Source organism: Mesocricetus auratus, unplaced genomic scaffold (genome assembly GCF_017639785.1).
Source record: "Mesocricetus auratus isolate SY011 unplaced genomic scaffold, BCM_Maur_2.0 Super-Scaffold_4256, whole genome shotgun sequence".
Lineage (NCBI taxonomy): Eukaryota > Metazoa > Chordata > Mammalia > Rodentia > Cricetidae > Mesocricetus > Mesocricetus auratus.
The window spans coordinates 16,593,949-16,600,747 of NW_024429182.1; positions in this window are offsets into that span (position 1 = coordinate 16,593,949).

Below are 6,799 nucleotides of genomic sequence, written 5' to 3' on the forward strand. Positions count from 1 at the left end.
ATTCTGTTGAACTGGAGCTGCAGGTGTTTGTGAGCTGCCATGTGAGTCCTGGGAATTAAACCACGTCCTCTGGAAGAGCAACCAGTGCTCTTAACCTCAGAACCATCTCTCCAGCCCTGTTTAGCATTTTAATGTATGCGTAGGTGATATGAGGAAGCACGGTTAACTACATGCTTAGGACTGCTTAAGATAGTTCTAAGATAGGAATTTTGTAACAGTTTACAAATGTGTGCATATCAAATGTGTCCATTCCTACAGAGAAAGCAATCTAGATACATTCACTCAATATGTCATTGTGATTATGTCTCTGAGGGCTAGGAATTCCACTTTTGTTGTTTTGTTTTTTCCAGACAGGGTTTTCTGTATTATTTTGGAGGCTGTCCTGGAACTTGCTCTGTAGACCGGGCTGGCCTCGAACTCACAGAGATCCGCCTGCCTCTGCCTCCCGAGTGCTGGGATTAAAGGTGTGCGCCACCAACGCCCAGCTAGGAATCTCACTTTTACTTTGCCGATTTCTCTTATGTTTGGTATGTTTACAGTGAGTATTTGTAGCCAGGGAAAGTGAAGATTAAAACCAAAACAAACTGCTGACAATGGACATTTAGGACTTGTCCAAGAATAGCTGCTTCAGTTTTTCAGGCTTCAAGTGCAGGGAAGAGATCTTTCCCTCAGGCCCTCCCCAGATCTCACCACTAACTCACAACATTGTTCAGTTTCCTCTGAGCTCTCCCTTTGCTGCCTCTGACTTCCAGCCCCACCCCCATCCCACCTCACCCCACCCCTGAATCTGCCTGGGCTCAATTGACATTCTAATTATTAAGATTCCAAACTCTGAGTTTGGAAAATTTGTCCATAATCCCAGAAACTCAGGAAGCTGTGGCCTGCCTAGGCAACACAGGAACCCCATCGCAGAAGAGAAAGAAAGGAAGATGGAAAGGAAAAAAGAGTACATTCCCCGTTGTTCTTTTGCAGTTTACGGATCCCATAGAATTGACATTTCCTTGGACCTTCTAATGAAGCCATGTTTCTTCCTCATGTTTTCTAGTGCATTTCATTTCAGTGCCTTAAGGTGGTGGTGGCACATGACTTTGGTCCCAGTACTCGGGAAGCAGGGGCTGGCAGATAGATCTCTGTGAGTTTGAAGTCAACCTAGTCTACAGATCAAGTTCCAGGACAGGCTCCAAAGCTATACAGAGAAACCTGTTTCAGAAGAAAAAAAAAAAGCTAGATGAATGTAAAATTTGGATGTCCTCAATGAAATATTTAACACAGAGAGTTTTCAAAAAGCTGTGTCTAGGAACCAGAGAGATGGCTCAGCAGGTAAAAGGGTTTGCTTCCAAAACCGGTGACCCTAGCTCAATCCCTACAAGCCATGTAAAATGCTGAGTCTGTAATCCTAGGTGAGATAGGTGGTAGGGGCAGGAAAACTAGCTGGACGTTCATGGGCAAGGTAGCTTAGAATATGCTGTGCAGCAGCAGAAATGCAAGACCCTGCCTCAACAAGGAGGAAAACCCACCCAGGAAAGCTGTCCTCTGACTTCCACAAACACTCTGTGGAATACGTGCGCTCCAACCCCAAACAGAGTGCCATGATTAAACCTGAAGCAACAGCTGGACATCGTAATACTTTTTTGCAATCCCAGCATTCCTGAAATGGAGGTTAAGAGAAGCAGGAGTTCAAGGCCAGCCTTGACTACATCTCAAGTGTAAGGTTAGCCTGAGCTATATGAGACCCTGTCTCATAAACAATAAAGGGACTGGAGAGATGGATCAGCGGTGAGAGCACTTGCTGCTCTTACAGAGGACTCTAATTCCGTTCCTAGCACCCATATAGCAGTTCACAACCATCTGTACGTAACTCCAGTTTCTGGTGGTCCAATACCGTCTTTTTGCCTTCATAGGCACTGCATGCATGCAGTGTACAGACATACATGCAGGCAAAACACCCATGTATATAAAGGAAAGTCTTAAAACAAGACAGCACACTATAATAGTGCACACCTTTACTCCCATCTCTCAAAAGGCAGAGGCAGGTGGATCTCTGAGTTTGAGGTCATTCTGGTCTACATAGCAAGTTGCAGACCAGCTAGAGCTCTATAGTGAGACCCTCTCTCAAAAAGAAAACAGGCGAAGCAAAAACAATAAATAGTAGTAAATAAGCAAAAACCTGGAGGTAAGCTAGCCTTCCTATGGCCAAGGATGCTTACCAGTTTTATGACTGAAAGCAGCACCTGGAGTGAGGTGGTCCCCGGAGGAGTGAGAAGACCGCAGTTTTTGAGTGATGGGGCTACCCAGTGGCAGGAAGGACTTTACCCAGCTGAGCAGCTTCTCTGGGTGGGGCATTCTTAAGGGGCTGGAACTTCCTGGAGAAAGACTGTTGGGGCCAACTGGGATTTACTAGGGCTTAGCTAATAATCCTTGGTCTGGAGACTGAGATTGCTGTCTGCCTATTTTTTTCATGTGCTATACCAAGATAAAACCCTAGTAAACCAGAGGCCTAGAAGTGAAACCCCAAGGCCACCCAAGCAGAGAAAGTGGGGAGCAGCATGGGGCTCTGAAACACAAGAGAAGGGGTAGTACCCACAGAGGCCTTCCAGGAGTCATGTCAGAGCAAGAGTCAGACCCCAGAACCGAACCTTTTGTCACCTGGGAAATTCTTTACTCTGTGTGACTTCCTGGGTTGTGTTCTTCACATTTTCTACCCGTTTCCATGGTGATTAGCAGTAAATCAATTACAGTAAAAGCTGAAAGATAAAATGTATCTTTAGGTCAGGCAGGATACAGGGAATTAAAGAGCCTTGCAAAGTCATTCCATTAGGAGAAGAAAGCAGGCTGGCCTCAGAGCCGCCTTCTGGAAGTGAGGTTCTCTGTCCTGGCATCCACCTGGGGCAGAGAAGGCTTGGGGAGGAGTGGCGGACTTAATCTTTGTGAAATGTCCACTATTATTTTATTTGTCCCTGTATTGTATTTAATTCACACCAAATTACAGGTAATAATTTTCCCTGCATTTGTTTTTATATTTCTAGCTGAACCAAAGAATGTAACTATGACTATGACTATAGAATCCCTGCTATACACAGCCAGGTAAGGAACTGGGCAGATGTCAGAGGCTCAATATAGTTTAGTTCCTTCTTTTTTAGTTGAAGATATTTCTATATAAGACAGGTATGGCAGTGCACACCTTTAATCCCAGCACTCCAGAAGCAGAGGCAGATAGATCTCTGTGAGTTAGAGGGTAGCCTGATTTATAAAGCCAGTTTCAGACCATCTAGTTTAACTTTTCTCTTAGCTCAAATTCATATAATTATGTGCAAATAGGGTGCACATACAAATACAAATTTTATCAATATATATCTTACAAAATTGGGATTCCTTGTTTCTTGCTTTTCACTCAACAGCACCCTTTGGACATGTATCAAGAAGACTTCTGAAGGACTAACAAGCCTATTCTTCTCCACGCTTGACCAATAGATAATGAAGCTGGGTATAATTTATCTGAAGTGTGGGTGTCTTGGAGTCCCCGTACTCTACAGCTGATTGCTCACATCTATTTTTTCTCCAAATGACATCAGCTGCTGACTTGAAACTGGGCATGGTGGGAGGATTTACACCATAGACATCTCCAGACGTTAAAAATGGTGCTTTGGATTGGGCAATGGTGGCACACGCCTTTAATCCCAGCACTGGGGGGGGGCAGAGGCAGGTGGATCTCTATGTGTTGGAGGCAACCTGGTCTACAGAGAGAGTTCCAAGATAGCCAGGGCTACACGGAGAAACCCTTTCTCGAACGATTCCCCCCAAAAAATAGTGCTTTGGGGGCTGGAGAGATGACTCAGTAGTTAAGACCTCATATTTCTTTTCCAGAGGACTGAAGTTCAGTTCCCAGCATCCACATGGCAGCTCACAACCATTTGTAACTCCAGGCCCAGGGGATCTGTTGCCCACTTCTGGCCTCTGAAGGTATTGCATGCACGTGGTGTACAAATACAAATATATGGGCAAAATACCCATACACAAAAAATAATTAATCTTTGAAGGAGGAGGACTTTTCTTTTAATTATAATTTTAATTAGCAGATCATATAGTCCCTATTAGTTTGTTTCTATTCTCCCTGCCCAAGGTTGTGAGAAAATGACTAGTACAATTAGGACTGATTGTGTGTATGCAAGCATGTACATGTATGCATGTAAAACACACAAAAAACATATATATGTGTATATGCATGTACATATATACATAGTGTTTTAATTTCTAGGGTACCTAAGATAAGGATTGATGGATCAAAAGAATACACATCTTCAGTTTCTAATGATGTTCTTAGTTTACGAAGGGTTACAAATGTACATTTCTATCATCAATGTGAAATATTTGTCCTTCATTCTGGCAATGGAAATCACTCTCAGTTTAGTTCTTGCCATCTGGAATGGATGAAGTAATATCCCATTTTGATTTGTATTTCCATGAATATTAATAGTTGTGAGCAGGGCTGGAGAGATGGCTCAGTGGTTAAGAGCACTGACTGCTCTTCCAGAGGACCCAGGTTCAGTTCCCAGCACCCACATGGTGGTTTGTAACCATCTATAACATCAGCTTCAGGGGATCCAACACACTCTTCTGGCCTCCAAAGGCACAAGGTATGCATGTGATGTCCAGGCATACATGCAGACAAAACACCCATACACATGAACAAATTAGATAAGTCTTAAAAAGATTGTCGGGAGCCCCTCCCTCTGTGCTTGCTGACCAGTTAAGTGCTTTCTTATGATGTGTTTGCTGCTGCCGGTCGCTCATTTTCCTGCCGGGCTGTCTGCTTGCTTTTTATCTACTTATAAAACTTTCTTGTTTGCTATTGCTTCTAATTATCCATTTCTCCTGTACAAGTTTGTACATTTGTCTATTTGAAAACTATTTTATTTTACTTTATGTGCATGGGTGTTTTGCCTGTGTGTTTATCTGTTTACCATGTAGATGCAGTGCTCACAGAAGCCAGAAGAAGGTATCAAATCCTCTGAAGTAGCATTGCAGATGCTGTGTGAGCTATCACGTGGGTCCTCTAGAAGGGCAGCCAGTGCTCTTAACCACTAAGCCATTTCTTCAGCCCCATGTCTATTGCTTTTATTTTTTCTTTTGCCATGTAAAACTTTAAAAAAAAAGATTTATTACATATACAGTGTTCTGCCTACACACCAGAAGAGGGCATGAGATTGAATTGTAGATGGTTGTGAGCCACCATTGGTTGCTGAGAATTGAACTCAGGTCCTCTCGAAGAGCAGTTAGTGCTCTTAACCTCTGAGCCATCTCTCCAGCCCCATGTAAAACTTTAAAAAAAAAAGCTGTTACGAGGTAAAATATGTCTATACTTTCATTTATAGCTTTTGGGTTTCCAGTCTTGGTGTATAGAGTACCCCTCCCTGTCTCTTTACCAAGCTTTTAGCTTCCTAAATTTTCAAGATTGTTATTGTCTTATTTTTTCACATTTGTCTTTAATCTATATAGAGTTCATATTTGTAAGTAGTATAAAATAGGAATCCAGTTTTATTTTCTTCCAGATGGAAGTTGACTTGGCACCATTTATTAAATAATCCATTCTTTTTCATGGAATTGAAATACCAACTTTGTCATATAGTAAATTCTCATATGTATACTTGGTCTATTTCTGGGCTCTCTATTTTATTCCACAGATCCATTTATCTATTCCCATGCCAATACCGAGATTGATTTAATTACAGAGATTTTATAGTTTGGTCTGACATCTGGGAAGACAAGTCTCACTCTTTATTTCTCCTTTTTCACATTTTTATTTGCCCCTCTCAAGTATTTATTCTGCTATGTAACTTTGAAATCATTTAATTCATTTTCCCCTCCAAATAAAACCTTCTTGTTATCCAATTAAAATCACATCAAATATGCACATTAATTCTGGTAAAATTGATTTTTCTATCAGTATTCTTTTATTATTTCCAAAGATATTTGCTGAGTACCTACTCCATGGCAATCTCACAGGGTAAAACAATAGACACGCATGGTCCCCTTTCTCTTGAAGGTCAAGCTACTCTGTTTATGATAAGTGGCCTTCCAGTTCCACTCTGGGATATTTACTCAGCAGAAAGGATTGCTGATATCCACCACAGGATAGTACAAGAACACTCGTAGCAGCTTTAAGCAATAAACAAGAAGGAAGGCACACTACTATTCCAATAGCAGGGATAGTTTACAGTGGGTAACCACACAGCCATGAAAAGCAATGAACTTCTGATTCCTGCAACAACATAAATGGATCTCACAGACAGGCTGAGCACAGGAAGGTAGACACGAGTATTTGGTAATTGCCCTTGTGAGAAGTTCAAAACCAAGCCTGTTTGTATAGAGAGAATAGTGCCTCCTTTGGGGAGGTAGATGCATATGAACGGTGAGGGGTCAACGGCACCTTCTGGGATGGCTTATGCTTTGCGTTTGACCTGACCAGGCATTATATGAATTCACATACCTACTTATTAAGTCATATACTTGAGAGCATTTTCCTGTTTTAAGTAGTATGTCAATCAAGACAAATAAGGATGAAAAACGAAATTTGTCGTCACGAAGGCTTTCTGAGGGTGCTGAGGATGAGTGGTTTGTGTGGGTCTCTGCCATCTGCATTCCCTCTCTGCAAAAATGACTTTCCAGTGCTTTCCAAGCTGGGCTTTTGCAGTCTTGAAGCTGCTGCAGCCAGTGATCCCACGATGATTTTCTAGCCTCTCTTCCCTTACTAAACTGATTAAAAAGCATCTTTGGGTGGACTACAGTATGGCTTGTAGAC